Raw genomic sequence first — 21,183 nt, 5'->3', positions numbered from 1 at the left:
GACCAATGGTGGTGGCGGGTCATCCCACAACCCTAGCCCAAACCCTAGATCTTTTTTGAAGAAGATGAACTCTTAGTGAATTTTTTTTTATAAAGGGTTGTGAACCCAAACCCATTAAAACTTAAATTTAAATTAAACGGGTCTGACCCGCAAACAGAACCCAAACCCGAAATCCTGATAATTTGAATTTTACTATAAAATTATTATCAAACCCCTGTTTGACCCAAAAATTATTCTGAAATCCACCGGTGTTGATTTTTTGCTATAAAATTAGTTTCAGCCCCCCTGTTTAAATCAGAATCTTGTTTGCATCAGAAATCGGTTTTATTGTAGAATCCATTTACAATTGTTTATTGACTTACAATAGATTCAACGGAGTGAACCTTTTTATAAGACTCCTCACTATAAAAGAATTAAAAAAAAGACTTCCTAGAAACACACGCAGAAACTGTTTATCGATAGCTGTTTGCACGTGATCTTTGCCTATGCCAGGGACACATTAACCCGTTAACGACCGATTCATAGATCCAGATTGATCGTGAAGAAGGCTCGGTGTTCTTGTTTCAACTAGGAAACAAGAACAAAAGTGGCTATCTCAGCGAGGTGAGATAAACACTCTTATCAAAATCAAAGCGATGTTTGATCTCAATGAAAGGGGTAAAGTCTTATAGATCTCTCCAAATCTTCCTCTTTATGCACGAAGTTCGCCAAGATCTTGCCTCTCTCTGTGAAATTCGTGGGTTTCTGCTCTCAAATTGTCAGTACTTCGCCCCCAAAGTCCAAATCTCTAGATCACCCGTGCATAAGGGTGTTAGGGGGTATTTATAGGATTCGAATTCCGTGCTTGAGGATAAGAATTCATGTTGTATCTACAGTTAGTAATGACTTTCCCATATTTAAGGATGTTCTCAAAGTAGTTAGGAAACTAGTGATACACATGAATCCCGAGAAATCATCAAAAAAATGCATTTTGGGGGAATCTAATTGTCTCGGCACTATTTGCGAGACACACCCAACTATCTCAGTTTCCGAGACACATTTATGTGTCTCAGAACTCAAGATAGCTCAGGCCATCTCACCGAGTGTGAGACAGCTTTGAGCCTTGTTGTTTCATCATTTCGCTTGTTTCATTGCCTCATCGTTTCGTCACTTAGTCGTTTCATCATTTCGTGTGCTTCTTCTTGGCGTCAGACGATTCTTACTGACTCGGATAACAACGTTCATCATCTCCTCTTTGTTTTGAGCTAAGTTCGGAAACCTATAGGTAATGTTCAATGCCTACAGATACCCCCTCTAAAGTTTTCAGCCTCAATATTTTATCGAGGAGTCTAAAATACTTTGGATAAGATAGGCACTGCCTTCAATCTCTTTAGTATTTTATCAAGGAGATTACATTGAAGGATCTATGAGTGGCTTCAATTCTTTGACTTCTTCAGCTTTCATTCTACTCAGTATTTTGTCGAATAGTCTGAACTTCTGGTGCTGCGTTTATCACTTGACCATGTCGAAATCTGGAACTGAACTTGATGTGTTGACGTTGGAATTAGCTCGTGCTATTGAGTTGATGTTGAACTGATCATCTTCGTCGGAAGTTTATATCTGAACTGAGGTTGGACTCCCGGGGGTAATTTTGGCATAGAACTTTAGCCTGAACCTAATTTTAGCAAAACCGTTGAATCTTTGACCGGTGTTGACCTTCGTTATGGCATGAACACGGTTTATACTCATGTGTAAATGGAGTCTACATAGTTTAAGCTCTTAAGGCATTGAAACGAGGAGAATCATTTTATACTCTTATACTCCTCAGAGTTTCGTGAAACAATTTAACCTCATATACCCGTTGGAGGTTCAAAGAGATGCAGTTTATACTCGTATACTCATCGGAGTGCGAATACATACCTCGAATACATCAAAAACAAGTGAAAATGGATGAATGCACATACGAAAACATCCACGGGATCCATGCTTTGCGCAAGATAGTCCTACGTGTCTTGCACATGTACGAGACATATGCATGTGCCTTGTGCTATTGGAGCTCTACAATCTGGACACTAACACCTTTGTGATCCGGAATGGAGAATTGGGGCTGGCTGTACATGAGATGAAGAGGATCCCGGGGTTGCCGTTGAGCGACGTTCCATACCAGGAGTATTTTCCCACCAGTCAAAAATTGAGTCAAATGAAGATGGCCCTCCCTGCCAGATATGACATGTTATGGGATCTCACATGTCACTACCAAATGGCTTTAGCGGGTGTCGACACTAAGGCCAAGAAGAAGCTCCCACAGCTTAGCTTGAAGCAATTTGTAGATTATTTGTTCAAGCACCTGGAAGACCGTTCTAGCAAGGCGGTTTGTGTGTTGGTGCCTTTGACTCTGTCAAAAATTAACAAACTAATTGAAACGATCAGCGCTCAATCCTATGCCACTCCTTCCGCCGAGGTCGAATTTCTGTTGGGCACTAAGTTCTAGACATTCTTGTGGCATGCACAGAAGTGAGTTTAGCCTATGACTCTCCTGGCAGGCTATCTCGCTATTTGGTTGAAGAAGTGCATAATGCCAGACTAGTTCTCTAATGCGTTGCCAATAGAGGTCCTCTTTCCAGCTGCTCAGCGCGCCTATGGGAAAAATCTCTCTTTACTTCCAGTGATGGTCGCCGATATACATTGCGAGCTCCGTCACTTAGTCGCTAGCTTCACGCAGGAGGAAAATAAGCCGACGACCGAGATCCCCACTGCCAAAGTTAAGCTACCTTATGCTTATCTTATGGCGTGGCTCATCATTCATCGCCCTGACTTGATGTCGGCTCCGAATATTGTGCATCCCTCCGTTCCCCTCTTGCAGCTGTTGGAAGATTGCAAATGGGAAGCATGACAATTCCTTGAGGTGAAGCGACAACTCTAAATTCACAAGTGCTGAGAGTTCTTCAAGTGCTTCCCACAATTCTCTGGCCAATATGACGAATTGTTGATTGATGAGGAAAGGCCGGGGACAGGTTGAACTGCTCTCGATGTGGGCTGCTTCAGGCGGTTGATGAACATCAAACCCAGCTATCTTATCTTTCTAGTGAAGAACCATTGTCATATAGAGCCATATCTTCCTTGTTGGTTCGCTCGTCAGTTCGGTTACGACCAACTATATGTTGAGAACCCAAACCGGCAACTCAGGACTCAAGGCGGACTCGTAGATGATGCCTGGGTGTGGCTTTGGAGCATGGTGGGTTGCACGGGTGCTATCTTTGATCTTCTACTACAAAGTGCCCATTGTAACTTACATTTCTCTGTTGTAAATGGTTGATTGCTGCTAATGTGCCCACCAAGCTGAAGCGGCTCTCAGAGTTAGAAGCGGAAGAAGAAGCCCAGGACGCTTGTTTGGTGGAAAATTTTTAGTAACAAGAATGAAAAAAAAATTGATTTGTATTCTCTTAATCTCAATTACAATTTGGATTTTCGATTACAAAAGAGAGGAGAATTGATCTGAATTCTTCCCTTTGTTTAAATCTGGGTTCTTCACGGTAGCGATGAGATGCTTCCCTCGAATGCTTGCGTCGAGTTTACTTCTCGTTGATGATCCGAACATCTTATTTCACTGGAACGATATATTCTCCTTACGATTTGATGCTGTGAAAGACTTGCGTGGCAAGTTTGAAACTCTGAATGAATTAATAACTCAGAGTGAGTTTAAACTCTTGTAAAAGAGTTAATTAATCTTAACCGTAATTAGTTAGACAAGCCAATCACGAAGATAACCCCAAGAATCTGTTGCCGAGAAGATGATCCAAAGAAGAAGATCTCTAGATCTCCAAAATTCTCAAAAATCCAAAGATATCCCCCCTCCTCCTCTCGAATCAGGATCGCTTCTTTGCTGCCGAGGAGAAGGATCCGAACTAAGCTGATTTCTTAGTTATTTATAGGGGATTAAGGGATGTAACCGCCTCCTTAATTCTCTTCTAAGTGGGGCTTATGGGATGTAACCGCCCCCTTAAATCACTCCTGAATGGAGTTATGATCCCCTCAGATCGTGGAAAATAGTTTTGAAACCGTTCAGCTCGTGTTTAAACGAGTCAAACACAAAATTCACGTTCTAGCGTGAATTCTGCGTTCAAACGCAGTGTCTGGAAACTCGGACGCAGCGTCTGGAAGCTCATTTATAGTAATTGGAAGCTGCATTTGTAGCGATTTGAAAGCTGCGTTGGCAGCTTTCGGAGGGTGCATTTGCGGTCGAACATGAGCTACGTTAGCAGCTGGATCTGAACTGCGTTTGCAGCGTTTGGAGCTGAATGTGAGCTACGTTTGCACTACGTCAACGGTTGTGAACACGATGTATCTTGATGCTGGTACGCGGGGAAGACTTCCACATCTTGATTTGAAGAGACTGCCGATTTATAGTCTCTTTCTATCAAAACGTTACAAAGATTATCATTTTATAATCTTTGCTTTAGCTCTTTGATATGTAAGAGTCATCAGATTGTAACTCTCGATGTTGATTATGAAGGCTGTTTATTAGAGCTTTCATCAGTTATTACGAAGATCGTTAGATTATAACCTTCATCGATCTACATGAAAGTCTTTAAGTTATAGTCTTCTTAGAAGCCGTCGAATTGTAACTTTCATCATTGGTGTTTGATGGGGATTAGCTATCTGTAGTGATTTTTAGACAGCCTACAACACTACTAATATTATTCGAGAGGCTATGCTCTCGAGGAGGAGGGGGAAAGAGCCTACTAGACCTTCCGACAGGGGTAAGCAAGTAGTTGAGGAGGAAGAGGAGATCATCCCCACTGATGAAGATGAAACCTCCGAAGAAGAAGTAGCCGGAGTTGGAGGCATAGGAGTTAGAGACACAGAAGAAGAACTTGAGACAGGTTTGCTGGCCTCTTTCTTCTTAGGATGGTTTATGAATCCGACGATCGCTCGTCGAACTCGCCATTCTGATTTGCCTAAGTCTCCAACAGCTCCAAAGAAGCCGGAGCAAAAGATCCTATTTACTTATCCTAACAAAATGATGGTTGACCTTTCAGGTAGGGCTACAGAAGAAGAAGAAGAAGAACTCAACCTCATCCATCGGACGTGATCTCGAACTTCATCACAGGTTCCCCCAAGGGTCGAGTTGTGCACCAAGTTTAGATAGGAAAGACCTATCGTTTTTGAGGAGGCTTGACCTGCAAAGCAAAAGAAGGTGGTGCACATTCCATGTACTGAGTTACGACTTTTGTGGGGGATCCGGTCAGTGAAATTCTAGGAGAATATAACATCTCACCTTGTCATTTTTAGTACTTCAGGTCAGCAATTTACTGAATATATATATCACATTGTCGATCCGCAGGGTGTCTTGAAGAGGGTGAGCTTACATACGATCATCCTTCTCCCGATTTTACTCATTCCGAGAGGTCAGGTTTCACGCAACAGATGCACGAGGCCATGGGTAAGGAGGCTCGTGACCCTGAAGTTAGAGGGGATGCCGAGGTTCGATTCGACTCACCTACTAACACTGCTGCAAGAACTTTAAGTCTAGGTATATCTAAAATAGATAATACCTCATTCAGGTGGTGTTGAAGAGAGTTGAACGATTCAGAGTTCATACCTCCCCTAATAGTTTCTACGCTTCATGCTCTTTTAGAGAAATTGAAGGGAGCGGGCCCAAGTGCCGAGGCTACGGAACCCACTGTAGCCGCCGAAGGTAAGTCCAATCTTCACTTGTCATGAATTTCGCTTCCCTTCTTTTGCTTAAAACTTTAACTCTTCTGCAGATGTTATGATGGAGGGATCAGCTGAGGAGGAAGCCTTTCACGATGCCGACATCTGGGGATTCAATGAACATGCATTCAAACCAACGATGAGCTTCTCTGAGGCTGATCATAGGTTGCTCGCTGATATGTTATCCGAGCAAGCTCATTGCGAGGGTGCAAGACCAACTGTTGAGGTTGGGTCATCTGCAGGTATGAATATTATCTTGAGGTTATCATTATTCGTTTGTTAGTTCTTACTTAACCACAGGGGAGTTTCAGTTGTAGGTCCAGCCGCTGGAGCTGATACGTCTACCATTATAGGGGCCTCAGACCATCCCGAGGGTTTGGGTTTTTCGATGTTGGAGAGAGCCGTCGCTACGGTTCAACCATCCATTTCTACACCTAAGGCTACCGTTCCTTTGGACCCATTGATTATCGAGGCCACAACCAGAATTGAGGCTAGTCTCGTTGTTCTAACCCTAAGACCAACTACTGAGGCTGGTACGTCTGTGATTGTTACATCCATACCCTACTCCGGCAACTCATGAGATTGGGTCGGCGGTACCAAGCAAAAATTGTAAAACCGAAGGATCCTCTGGCGGTGTTGGTAAGTCCTATCTGATGATCGCCTAGGAATTCCAAACAGGTTTCTCGGTGTATTTATCTCTTTCTTCTTTCCTTACAGAGCTCTCATCAACTCTATATGGCCTTGTTAAGGCCTTGATACCGGATAACGCCCAGATAGAGCCATCTTTTGCATGGAACTTCGCCATTTCTTTTCCTTCGTGAGCAAAATGATTGACAAGCTCCTTTACCAAGGACTTTCCTTCAACTAGTTCAAGCGATCTCAAAATCACCAAGTGGCGGTAATTAGGGATGAAGGATATCCAGACTTAGTGGATTCTATTACTACGGATTTGGGTCGTTTAGAGCACGAGCTTCAGAAGCTGAGGGAGTTTTAGGCTATGGGTGCTTCCTCAAACGTGGCCGCTCTGACGAAATCCATGCTACAGGCATAACGTAATACTCAAGCCACCGCTAGGCTAGAGCTTCAAACACAATGGGGTCGCGTAAGATAAGTGGAAGCAGTTTGCACCAGTAGGCTAGAAACCCATCGCGACCTGCACTCATCTCTCGAGTCAAGTAGTGCAGAAATAGCGTGACTTGAAAAAGAACTCAAGGCAGCGAAGGATGCTACAATTATCTTAGAAATGGAGATGGTCCGTGCGGAGCGTGCTCGAGTCCAAGTGTTAGGGAAATTAGAGCTCTCAAGAGAAAAGCTAGCCAAGATGGAGGAAGAGGAAGCAAAGGCATTGGCCACTACCGAAGACTCCCTCAAGGCTGAGTTGAAGACCGAGCTCGAGCAGGCTTAAGCAGAAGAACTCTCTAGACTAGAGCATCGAGTTTGTAGCCATAAGCTCCATGTAGATTGATAGTACTATCTCCTATATCTTTCATTTCGATTTTATTAATAAAATGAAATTTTCGTTCAGTGCATTTTTATCATGATTTATCATTCTATTTGGAATAATTAATCATAATACTCATATGATTTTTGGTAAACTCTTAGTCGTCAACGGATTTGATGTGCCTTTACTGACTATTATTTGAATCAGGCTAGCATATGGATTATCTAAGTCTGTTCTACATGTAACGTTGTATTAAAAGAATGAACTCTTTTAGGCTTAGTGCTATGATACTGAATACGCGGACTTTATCATTTTCACGGGAAAATGCTAACTGGCAACGCATGCTATGCACAAGCTTATCTCTAATAAGGGATCGAGATTACATCCTCCATGCATGAAAGGCATAGATTTTGGTACTAAAAAGTTGTGTTGTGTCTTCTCTTGGGGAAAAGACGAACCCTATACTGGAGAGGAAGGAATTTATTTTCTATCTCCGGCTGATAAAAACTCAAAGTGGGATCTTCACTTCGAGAATATAGAAAGGTTTAACTAAGAGTGGGATCTTCACTCTTCGAATCAAAAAGATTCAGATAACCCTAACTGTCTGAAGGTTTGATTACCCAATGTGAGTGGACACCTCTCCTTTATCGAAAGAAAATTTTGATTTTGGTCCTAACTGTAGGAAGATTTGACCAAGTGGGGTTTGAGACGAACCTAACTACAGGAATGTTTGATCACTTGATGTGCGTGGACACGTCTCATTTATCGAAAAGAAATTCTAGTTTTGGTCCTAACTGTAGGGAGGTTTGACCAAGTGGGGTTTGAGATGACCCTAACTTTAGGAATGTTTGATCGCTCGATGTGGGTGGACCTCTCGTTCATAGAAGAAATCGAGAGGGGAAATTTGTCTTTGATCCTAACTTTAGGAATGTTTGACCATTCAATTTGAAATGGACCTCTCGTTCATGGAAGGAATCGAGAGGGAATTTTAGCTTTGGTCCTAACTGTAGGAAGGTTTGACCATCCCATTTGAAAGTGGACCTCTTATTCATAGAAGGAATCGATGGGGTATTTTGGCTTTATTCCTAATTGTAAAAAAGTTTGACCAAAAAAGAGGAGGAGTGAAGGTACAAATAACAGTGGGAGTGTTAATTTGTACAAATTACTTTGTCAACATAGTGGGAGTTTTCAATGTTAAGTCGTAATGACTTAATACGAAGGGGGTTTGATAATCGCAATGGATCAGCAAGTTAAAATTTTAAGTACAATGTCATGGTCTTAACATTAAGAATGTTAAGTGCTTAGACACAATGGGAGGTCGGATGGGTTTAACCATGAAGAATTTTGGTGTATCCACTGTCGATTGATTTGGTCAGTGAGGGATTTTATGATGAAAGATTGTAAATTATCGAACACCGGTGGGAGTTTTGTGAGGGAAGATTAATCAAACGAAGTGATTGAATCTCATCTTGACAAAAGAGTGCTCAAAAGTTACGGGGGTGGTTGATGAAATTAATCCTGGCGATTGAAACCAACCAAGGATTGTGAATGAAGGAAAGAATGTAATTTGTTATCTTTCGCTTCACAAAAGAATCATTGTTATCAGGAAGATGACGATGACCAAGGAGGGTTTCAGGAACTTGTTCCTAAGTGGATTGAGGCAGATGGGAAGTGCTTCATCATTGAAGGAATTTAAAGTCACAGTGGGAGGGTTTTGATCATCTTGGTAATGATTAAATCACCACAGTGGGGAATTTTAATTATTTTTATAATGATTAAGAATGAATTATTCATATGGTTGGTTTTTATCTTGAATAATCTTTTGATCTTGGGTTATCCTTAAGAATACTATTTGGAGTATTCTCTAGGAACTTCTCGTTAGGGGTAACATTATGTAACAACTTAAGTTGCACGTGTCAAATAGGTTATCCTGAATGTACTAGGGATAGTATTTCTTTAGGAACTTCTCATTTATTAGTATTATGATTTTTTCATCGTCTTGAGTGATTAGGCGATATGTACTATTTGAGTAGACTGTTTCTACTACAAATGGCCCTTTCCATTTGGGCTGGAACTTGTCTTTCTTTTTGGAATTGAGTATCATTGATCGCCGGATAGCAAGAACCAAGTCTCCTTCCTGAAAGCTCCATTGTCGGACTTTCTTGTCAAAGGCTCGGGAGATTCTGGCTTGGTAAAACTCAATTTGTTGCTGAGCTTCCAGGCATTTCTTATCTAACATCTCTAGTTCTTCGAGACGTTTCTGATGTTGTTCCTCCATTGTCATCCCCGTTACGAGAGCAATATGGAGGGATAGAATTTGGATTTTCAAGAGAAGGATATCTTCCCATCCGTACACCAAGGAATATAGAGTTGCTCCAGTGGGCGTGCGGACTGTGGTACGATAGAACCAGAGAGCTTCTCCAAGTTTATCATCCTAATCTCACTTATTTGTTCTTATGAGATTTGACAAGATCTTAATGATAGTCTTGTTGGAGGCCTCAGCCAGACCATTTGTGATGGGATTGTAGGTCGTCGATGAGACATCTTGAATTATGAACTTTCCACAGAATTAGATGAAGGCATTGCTGACAAACTAAGGGTCGTTGTCGTGCACGATTTGCCTTAGAATATCGTATCGCTAGATAATATGATGTTTGATAAACTTGACAACGTCATTCGTCTTTACTTCTTTAAGCAGAATTGCTTCAGCCCACTTAGAGAAGTGGTTGGTTATTGCCAAAATGAAGTGGTCACATTTGGCTGACGGAGGGAAAATAGGACCAACGACGTCTATTCCCCATGTCTCGAATGACCATGATGTTGCCAAAGGATGTAAATGATCTGAGATTTGATGCATGTAATTAGCATGTTTTTAACATGCGTGGCATCATCGGGTATAGGCGACTGCGTCTTTGACCATGGTTGGCTAATAATATCTCATTCTTCTGAGATGGTCACATAATTTAGGACCAGGTTGGTGTGCACCACAGGTTCTATCATGTGCTTCTTTGAGAGCCTCCTCTGCTTCTTTGGTCGAAAGACATCGAAGTGGAAAGCCATCATACGCACGACGATAAAGCGTCTGAGGTGTTGCGTTATAGTAGAATCTCGGTGCTCTTCGTCGGGCCGAGTCTCTTTTTTTTATGTCTTCCAGTAATATACCATGCAATACATAATTAATAATGGGGAAACGCCAATCTCAAGGTTCGAATCTGACTCTGGTCATGTGCGCCTCTTTGACGTCCAAGGTGCAATCTGGTATGAAGAGTTGGTGAGTTCTCACAGTGACTAACTATTCTATCTCAGGAGGTTGTGCTAAAGATATTGCTAGTGCCACCAGTGTATTTGCATAAGCGAGGCATGGGATGTACTCGATGAAGAATTCTTCAAAGGAGTCTGTCATCTCAATAACCACTTGGTGGTATGAGATCAGGTCTTGATTCTTAACCTCATACTCTCCTCGAACTTGGTTGACTATCAGTTAAGAATCACCAAAAGCTTCGAGATACTCGATTCCCAGCTCTTTAGCAAAATTGAGTCCAATGAGCAACGCGTTGTATTCAACCATGTTATTGGAGCATGGCCCGATCAAGGAATAAGCTCGGGGTATAACATGTTTCTTCAGGGAAACTAGGACAACTCCGACTCCTGCAAAAATCTTGGAACATCCAGGAGTACTTGCCACATTGGTTGCTCGTGAAGCACCGTCAAAGTACAATTGCCACACCTGCTGATGAGAGGTAGTGTTGACTTTATGGTTTCATCCGACAAATCTTCGTATAATTCGGCTATATTCTTCATAGGATTAACCATCAGAAGATCACAAATTACTTGTCCTTTGACCGACTTCTGTTGTTTGAAGTGAAGGTCATACTACGACAAGAGTAAGATCCATCTCACTAACCGCTAATTTATAGAAGCCGGGTACGTCATGAACACTCGAATTGGGTTGACATTTGAAATGGTGTTTATTGTCTATCTAACCAGGTAGTATCGCATTTTTTAATTACGAATACCAGGATGAGGCACTCTTTCTTGATCATTCGATATTGAGATTCAGCACCTATTAAAGTCTGACTCAGGTAATATACTGCCTGCTCGTGACTGTTGTCATCGTCTTGCGTGAGTAGAACACTCAACGAGTGATTCGTCGCCTTGACATAAATCAGGGATGGTTTCCCTAACTTCGCTGCAACAAGGACAAGTGGATTTACTAGATATGCTTTGATATCTTCAAATGCCTTCTGACAGGCATTGTCCCAAATAAAAGATATGCTCTTTTTTGTGAGCTTGGAAAATGGTTGGCACTTTTCGGAGAGATTCAAGATTAATCGACGGATATAAGCCTATTGCCCTTGCAATCCTCTAAGTTCTTTGAGATTTCTCTGGGTCTGCAGGTCATGGATTGCTTTCACTTTATCGGGAGCGATGTGGATATCCTTTATGGTAATGACGAATCTGAGGAACTTGCCACTGGACATCTCCAGGAAAGACTTGGTAGGGTTCATCTTCAATTGGTGACTGCTCATGAGTTTGAACATTATCCTCAAGTATTTAATGTGGTCGCCCTTGCTGTGGTTTTTTATGACCAAATCATCAACATAGCACTCGACGATTCTTCGGATGTGCTCCTAGAAAATCTTCATCATGGTTTGTTGGTATGTGGCGCCCGTGTTTTCAGGCTGAAGGGCATGACCGTGTAACAAAAAATGCTAAGTGGCATTCTGAACGAGGTGTGCTTTTCATCATCCGAGTACATCTTAATTTTATTGTATCCCGAGAATCCATCCATGAAAGACATTCTCTCGAATCCATATGTGTTGTCAATGACGACGTCTGTGATAGAAAGAGGGAAGTTGTCTTTTGGGTAGGCGATATTTAGATCTCTGAAGTCAATGCAAATTCTGATCTTCCCATTCTTTTTAAGGATTAGAACAATATGTTAGACACTAGGGGGTGATTAGGGTCATAAGGCAATAATTGTGCAATAAAATTAAGACAATGCAATACACCACAAAATGAAAAGCTAAAGTAAATGAGATAAGGTTAGAAATCATTATCCAAGTGATGCGCGATATGTTCAAGAGATTCGGTCCTCTGACCTACGTCCCCGCTCCCCACTCTCGAGGAGAACACAACCCGGTTTAGAAGTCGAAACTTCTTCTACATAACGATCTCTACGAGATCTCACAACCACACAATTGATCTCCACGAGATCAAACTCACAATTATAGTAAATGATATAAAATCTCTCTCTTTACAGTAGCCCTATGGCAAGAAGAGAGATTGCACTTGAAGCTTGGGATGTGAAAATGAAACAGTGAATAATAAGATGAAAGTTGAAGCTCTTTGAAAATAATAAACTTGAAAACAAGAGTTTTGCAATTAAAGCTTAAGTTTGAAGTAGTTGGGGTGTTGGGTATTTATAGGGAACCCCAAAGAATCAGACAAAATCACCCAAAAACATGATTTCTAAATCTGTACAAAAATAGTCATTACTGTGTTATGAGTCGACTCAGTACTGTTCATGAGTCGACTCATAAGTAGCCATTACAGGCTAAAAACCAACTAAAGGGTCGACTTGTAAAAGTCGACTCATAAACCATAGGTCGACTCATAAGATCATGAGTCGACTCATCAGAAACAAAACTCATTTTCCTGCACAGTTTGTGAGTCAACTTATGACAGCCATGAATCGACTCAACCTGATGGCTCGACTGATGATGTTGTGAGTCGACTCATCAGAAATAATTATAAACTACGCAGCAGCTTGTGAGTCGACTCAATACTGTTCATGAGTCGACTCATAAACATGTACATAGAAAATTTTAACTTTGAACCATGTTAAAAAAATATCAAATAAATTCTAAAAAATATAAAACTTTGGGAATAGTTTATAAAAAATTTGACAAACTTGTTTGAAAAGGAGTTTTGCAAAAAGGTCCTCGTATTTGTGAAAATCATTATTTTAACAAATGTACCAAAATACAAATTTTGAAATAGTGCAAGTGTGTGATATCCCAAATAGCTTCAAATGAAATGTACAACTACTTGCCTACATTTAAGTACTAGAGAGAAAATAAAATAGTAAATATATCTCATATAGAAATACATTTCTTGAGTCTTGATATTGCTTTAGAGTTGATGAAGCTTTTTAAAACATATAGTGTTCTTGATAAACATTGCTTCATCACTTTGCCTCCACCTCCTTTAGATATTGATGTTGTAGCTCATATTCCATTCAATCCTCCATAAATGGTACTAACTATCTTGATATTTATATTATCTATAATATTACTCAATAAGCAATTAATATCGATAATAGTGGTTATAAATCATCATCAAAACATAAGGGCTAACAATCCCCCCTTTTTTTGATGATGACAACCAACCATTATATTGGAACGAAATAAATATAGCTTATAGATAGTAGCTCCCCCTATCTATGAGCTCCTCCTAATTATATGCACAAATGAGGAGATTTCTCTCCCCCTTTGTCACCATCAAAATAGGGTATATGAAATAATAAACATGCAAAAATATTTTAGTGAATGCATATGAAGTTTAACTAACCAAGCAAACAAGCAAAACTTTTTATATAATGCATAAACCCAAACCATTTCTTATGCGATAAAAATCTTCTTCACTAAGAGGCTTGGTAAAGATGTCCGCTAATTGAGATTTAGTATCAATATAAACAAGGGATACATCTTGCCTCTCTACATGATCGCGTAAGAAATGATGACGCACATCAATATGCTTGGTTCTAGAATGCAAAACGGAATTTTTTTGAAATGTTTATAGCACTAGTGTTATCACAAAAAAATTTGTGTTTTGAAAATACAAATCATTGTCAACTAAACTTTATTTCATCCATAAAAGTTGAGTACAACATAAACCGGCGGCAACGTATTCCGCTTCCGTAGTGGAAAAGACAACACAATTTTATTTCTTGGAGGACCAAGAGACAAGAGAATTACTCAAAAATTAACATGTACCACTCGTACTCTTGCTATCTACCTTACATCTGACAAAGTCGGTATCACAAAAACCATAAAGATCAAAAGAGGTATTTTTTAAATAAAATAAACTAAGATTAATTGTACCATTAACATATTTAATAATTCTTTAAACTGCAATCAAATGGGACGTTTTAGGAGAAGCTTAAAAACGTGCACATGCACACACACTAAACATGATATTAGGTCTACTAGCGGTAAGGTAAAGAAAACTAGCTATCATACCTCGGTAAAGTTTTTGGTCTACATCCTCACCACTATCATCCGTATCAAGCTTGATACTTGTACTCATGGGAGTTGGTGCATGCTTAGAATTCTCCAATCCGAATTTCTTCATCAATTCTCTTGCATACTTGCTTTGAGAAACGAATATCTCATCCTTAGTTTGCTTGACTTGGAGCCTGAGAAAGAAGGTGAGCTCTCCCATCATGCTCATCTCAAAATGATCTTGCATAACTTTAAAAAATTCCTTACATAAAATTTTATTAGTGGCACCAAAAATGATATCATCAACATATATTTGAACTAAAATAAAATCATTTTTCCTTTTTCTCACAAAAAATGTATTATCAATTTTCTCTTTAGAAAAGTTATTTTTAAGAAGAAAACTAGAAAGGCGAGCATACCAAGCTCTAGGAGCTTGTTTTAACCCATATAAAGCTTTTTGAACTCAGTAAACATGATTAGGAAATAAATGATCCATAAAACCTGGGGGTTACTCAACATATACTTCCTCTTCTATAAAACTATTTAAAAAGGTACTTTTCACATCTATTAGAAATAATTTAAAATTTTTAAAGCTTGTAAAGGCTAAGAATATTCTAATGGATTCCAACCTTACAACCGGTGCAAATGTTTCATCATAGTCTATATCCTCCTCTTGATTGTATCTTTGGACAACTAAACGAGCTTTATTTCTTGTGACTATGCCATGTTCATCAAGTTTGTTTCTAAAAACCCATTTAGTTCCAATAACATGAATATTGTTAGGTCTAGGAATTAATTTCCAAACACTATTTCTTTAAAAATTGTTTAGTTCATCATTCATTGCTAGAACCCAAAACTCATCTTTTAAAGCATCATTTATCCTTTTAGGTTTTATTTAAGATAGGAAGGCAACATTATCACACTCACTCAAACCTTTTGAGCGAGTTAGAACCCCTTGTGAAGGATTCCCTATTATTTGCTCATTTGGATGATTTGGTACAAATTTCCATTCTTTGGGGAGTTCTTCTTGCTCTTGAATGTTGTTGCTTTCTCCATCCTTTTGTGTATCTATTGAGGGTGTTTTATTTAGTTGCAAAAGTTCCAATCCTCCCTTAATATCATCATCGTCTTTCCTAGGTAAATCAACTTGTAAACCAATATTAGTATCATCAAAAGTAACGTTTATAGATTCTTTAACAACAAGAGTTTATTTGTTGAAGACCCTATAAGCCTTACTTCTAGGTGCATATCCTAAGAAAATACCAATATCAATTTTTGAATCAAATTTATCATGGCAATCTTTAGTGTTCAAGATAAAACATTTGCAACCAAAAATACGAAAGTATCCAATAAAAGGGGTTTTGCCATAAAAAAGTTCATAAGGAGTTTTCTTAAGCTTTGGTCTTATTAAAACACGATTCAAAACATGGCAAGCTGTATTAACGGCTTCCGCCCAAAAATATTTTGGTAAATCAAAGGCATTTATCATTGTTCGTGTCATCTTTTGTATGATGCGATCTTTTCATTCAACAACACAATTTTCTTATGGTGTTGTTAGAGTGGAAAATACATGAGTTATATCATGATGTGCACAAAAATCATTGAAAAAATTATTTTGAAATTCACCACCATGATCACTTCTAATTTTAACAACTTTTTTCAACTCTTTTTCATTTTCAATTCTTTTGACAAAATTTGAAAAATCTTTAAAACATTCATCTTTACTACCAAGAAAAATTGTCCATGTAAAATGGGAGAAATCATCAATGATAACAAAAATATAGTGTTTACCTCCTAGAGAGGTAACACACATAGGACCAAAGAGATCAAGATGTAGTAATTGCAAGGGTTTAGAAGTTGATACCTCATTAATGGATTTAAAGATAGACTTGGTTTGTTTACCTTTGGCATAATCTTCACAAATGGTATCTTTGATAAAATGTAAGTTTGGTAACCCTTTTATAAGATTCTTTTTGGATAACTTGGATATCAACTCCATGTTGGCGTGACCAAGCTTCTTATGCCAAATCTAAGGATTTTCATCAACTACCACAAAGCATTTAACATCTTGATCTACTAGCTCATTCATCTTAAAAATATATACATTAGATTTTCTATTAGCAACAAAAACAATTTTTTCATTTGAGCTAACAATGCATTTATCCGGTTTAAAAGAAATATCAAACCTTTTATCACTTAATTGGCTAATACTAAGAAGGTTATGATTTAAGCATCTAACCAAATAAACATCCTCTATTATGGGAGAAGGTATCTTACCAATGCATCAAATGCCTATAATTTTACCTTTCTCACCGCCACCGAATGAGACGTTACCTCCTTCAATCCTTGATAGGGTTGCGAATAGCTCCTTTTTGCTCGTCATATGATATGAACAACCACTATCAAGATATCACATCTCTCTACGTCGTGTTTGTGATGTTCTCTACATAAGATGAAGACGTTGAAACTTTAGGTACCCAAATCTTGGGTCCTTGGGTGTTAGTATTCTTGGTACCTTTGGGTACCCACATCATTCAATAATAATCATTGTTGTTTTTAATCCTACAATGAGTGGAGATATGATCATGTTTCATGTAATATGTACACACAAAATTTTTCTTGTGTGTAGAAGCATAAGGTCTATGAAAACTATTTCTTTCAAAGTGATGATGACTAGAATATGCATGAGTAGTTTTAATTCTACCACTTTCAATTTTAAGCCTTTCAATTTTAGATCTTAATTGTTTATTTTCAAAATCGAGATCCCCCTAACAATTCATGTTTTAGAGCAAGTGAGGATTGCAGTTACTCAAGTTTGGAATCACAAGAAGCATGCAATTTTTTAAAGAAAGAGTATTCTTTTGTCATTCTTTTAAACTCAAGGTTTAACTCTTCTAATGCGGTTGCTAGATCACATTTCATATAGAAAGACTCACTTTCGGTGTCGGATATTACCTCATTTTCTTGAGCCATAAAGCAAATGTTAGGATCATGAAGAGCAATCTTTGCTCCTTCTTCATTGTTATCTGAATCGCTTGGTTCGGAATCCTCCCATCTGGCATACATAGCTTTCTTCTTCTTGTATTTCAAATATTTCTCTTTGAGCTTAGGGCAATCTTTAGCAAGATGACCCGGTTTGTTGCATTCAAAATATTTTCCTATACGTGAAGAAAACTTGTTGTTAGATCGCTTATTAGAATTCCTATGTATTTTTATTAGTCTTGATATTCTTCTAGAGAAGTGAGCCACTTCTCTAGAAATATCGACTTCACTATCCGAAGAGGAGGAGTTATCACTAGCTCCTTTGAGAGCAATAGTCTTCAATTTTTAGGATGGCTCCTCAATTTCCCGTGGGGCACTTCCTCCTTATCCTTCCCTTTAAGCTTCTTCTCATGAACTTTAAGCTTGTCGATGAGGCCATCGAGAGCTAGAGTAGTAATCCTTCCCTTTAAGCTTCTTCTCATGAACTTTAAGCTTGTCGATGAGGCCATCGAGAGCTAGAGTAGTAAGATCGTGAGCTTCCTCTATGGCCATGAACTTTAAGCTTGTCGATGAGGCCATCGAGAGCTAGAGTAGTAAGATCGTGAGCTTCCTCTATGGCCATATCTTTGGGTCCCACACCGGAGTCAATGAGTAAAGGATCTTGTAGTTCATCTCTTGGATAGTCAATTGCTTATCAAGACCATACAATTCATTGATGATATTAGTAAAGCGAGAAAACATAGTATCAATGGATTTATTAGGAAGCATTTTGAATAACTCATAGTCATGCATAAGCCCACTAATTTTAGACTCCTTAACTTGGAGGGTTCCTTCATAGGTAATACATAATTTTATCCAAATTTCATGGGCGGTTGCACACGTGGAGACCCTATTATACTCATTGGGGGTAAGACCACAAATTAAGGCATTCATGGCCTTTGGATTGAGATTAGCTTGGAGTCTTTCTCCATCGGTCATGGTACTAATCTTAGGCTTTTCTACATATTTTTTCTCTATGATATCTAAGATATCAAGATCAATGCAATGAAGGTAAATCCTTATTCTAGCTTTTCAATAGGCAAAATTTGTACCAGTGAAAAGTGGGGGTTTAGTGGTGGATTGTCCCTCAAGCATATGCATATTCAATGAAGCCTCCGGTTGATCTTTCCTCTAAGGTGGTTAGACCAAAAACAACTATAGAGACCAAGCTCTGATACTAATTGTTAGAGCCTAGAGGGGGTGATTAGGGTCTTAAGGCAACAATTGTGTAATAAAATTAAGACAATGTAATACATCATAAAATAAAAAGCTAAAGTAAAGGAGATAAGGTTATAAATCATTATCCAAGTGATGCACGATGTGTTCAAGAGATTCGGTCCTCTGACCTACGTCCCCGCTCCCCACTCTCGAGGAGAATCCACTACACAACTCGGTTTGGAAGCCGGAACTTCTTCTACATAATGATCACCATGAGATCTCACAACTACACAATTAATCTCCACGAGATCAAGCTCACAATTGTAGTAAATGATGTAAAATCTTTCTCTTTACAGTAGCCATATGGTATGAAGAGAGATTGCACTTGAAGCTTGGGATGTGAAAACGAAACAATGAATAACAAGATGAAAGTTGAAGCTCTTTGAAAATAATAAACTTGAAAACAAGAGTTTTGCAATTAAAGCTTAAGTTTGAAGTAGTTGGGATGTTGGGTATTACAGCAGCCAAAACCCCAAAGAATCATACAAAATCCCCCCAAAACGAGATTTCTGAATCTGTACAAAAATAGCCGTTACTGTGTTATGAGTCGACTCGGTACTGTTCATGAGTCGACTCATAAGTAGCCATTACAGGCTAAAAACTAACTTATGGGTCAACTTGTAAAAGTCATGAGTCGATTCATAAACCATGGGTCGGCTCATAAGATCATGAGTCGACTCATCAGAAACAAAACTCATTTTCTAGCACAGTTTGTGAGTCGACTTATGACAGACATGAGTCGACTCAACCTGATAAGTCAACTCATGATGTTGTGAGTCGACTCATCAGAAATAATTGTAAACTACGTAGCAGTTTGTGAGTCGACTCAATACTATTCATGAGTCGACTTATAAACATGTACACATAAAATTTCAACTTTGAACCTTGTTAAAAAATATCAAATAAATTCTAAAAAATGTAAAACTTTGGGAATAGTTTATAAACATTTTGAAAAACTTGTTTAAAAAGGGATTTTGCAAAAAGGTCCTCGTATTTGTAAAAATTATTATTTTAACAAAAGTACCAAAATATGAGTTTTGAAATAGTACAAGTGTGTGTGGTATCCCAAATAGCTTCAAATAAAATCTACAACTACTTGCCTATATTTAAGTACTCGAGAGAAAATAAAATAGCAAATATCTCTCACATAGAAATATATTTCTTGAGTCTTGATATTGCTTTAGAGTTTATGAAGCTTTTTAAAGCATATAGTGTTCTTGATAAACATTGCTTCCACCTCCTTTAGATATTGACGTTGTAGCTCATATTCCATCCAATCCTCTATAAATGGCACTAACTAGCTTGATATTTATATTATCTACAATATCACTTAATAAGCAATTAGTATCGATAATGGTGGTTGTAAATTATCATCAAAACATAAGGGCTAACACAATATTCGCCACCCAATCGGGATGTTGTTCTTCCCTAATGAAGCCTGAATTAATCAGCTTTTTGACTTCAGCCTCGATCGCCTCTATAATTTACGGACAAAACCGTCTTTGTTGTTGCTTAACATGTTTAGCATCCTGTTTGATATTGAGGCGGTGCATAGCCACATTTGGATCAAGTCCTAACATGTCTTCATAGTTCCATGCAAAGACGTTAATGTATTCCTTGATGAGGGCGATCAACTCTTCCTTCTCATCTAGTGGAAGACTATCACTAATGAATATAGACTTAGGATTTACCTCGTCGCCCATATTGTCTTGGACTATTTTGTCCTTGGTAGGGTGTTCTCTTTGCTCGAATCTATCACCGTACTGGATATTCAGGTGATGGATCCAAGGATCCTCCCAAGTTGGTAATTGATCATCTTCCTCCATCGTTCCTAGATCGACCGTGGCCATATTTGATATCAGACCTTTGAACATTTCCTAAAGGCTAACATCAGAGTCCTAATTTGAGGAACCTGATGAGTATCCATCTCTACTCGGGTTAGATGATTGGTTGTTAATCTACCAGCAACATTCGTTGGAGGATGAAGAAATATAGCCTAGACCCCTTTTGTGCTCGTAATAATTGTAGGGTTTTCCTTTTGCCACGCAGGCAGGCCGGGGAGGGACTCGAGGACCTCGACCAAAGCAAAGACTTTCTTCGAGCGCAAAGTTGTATCCACATTTCCTCATGTAGTTGCGCGATTGTGAACTATATCTGAATAAATAGCGACCAGGTCTCTCATCATCGCTGTCATTCTTGAAAAAGGGATTTGATGGCAGACTTAGCTCCCCTTTACTGAAGACTACCTCCTTTCCACCCCCTGCCTTGGCAAGAAGGACCAGAGTTGTTCCAAAGGAGTCTTGGACACACTTCTTTGTCATGCAAGATGATCTAAGTAGCATGTGTATGTCAGGGTTATTATACAGCCCCTGCATTACATCATCAAGACAAGACAAATACTCTAAATCATTATTTATTACATGATAGGCGAGTTACCAGTTATAACTTCCATCTAACAATTCACCACCATCAAGATCAATTACAAAGGGTTCAATACCATTTAATACAAGACGTTCATCATAATCGAGCTCAGCTTCAGTATTAACTTTCTCTCTACTGTCTGTGGCTTAGGCGATGGTTTAG

Source organism: Asparagus officinalis, chromosome 1, assembly GCF_001876935.1.
Source record: "Asparagus officinalis chromosome 1, Aspof.V1, whole genome shotgun sequence".
NCBI classification, from domain to species: Eukaryota; Viridiplantae; Streptophyta; class Magnoliopsida; order Asparagales; family Asparagaceae; genus Asparagus; species Asparagus officinalis.
Note: the sequence above shows the minus strand (reverse complement) of the source record.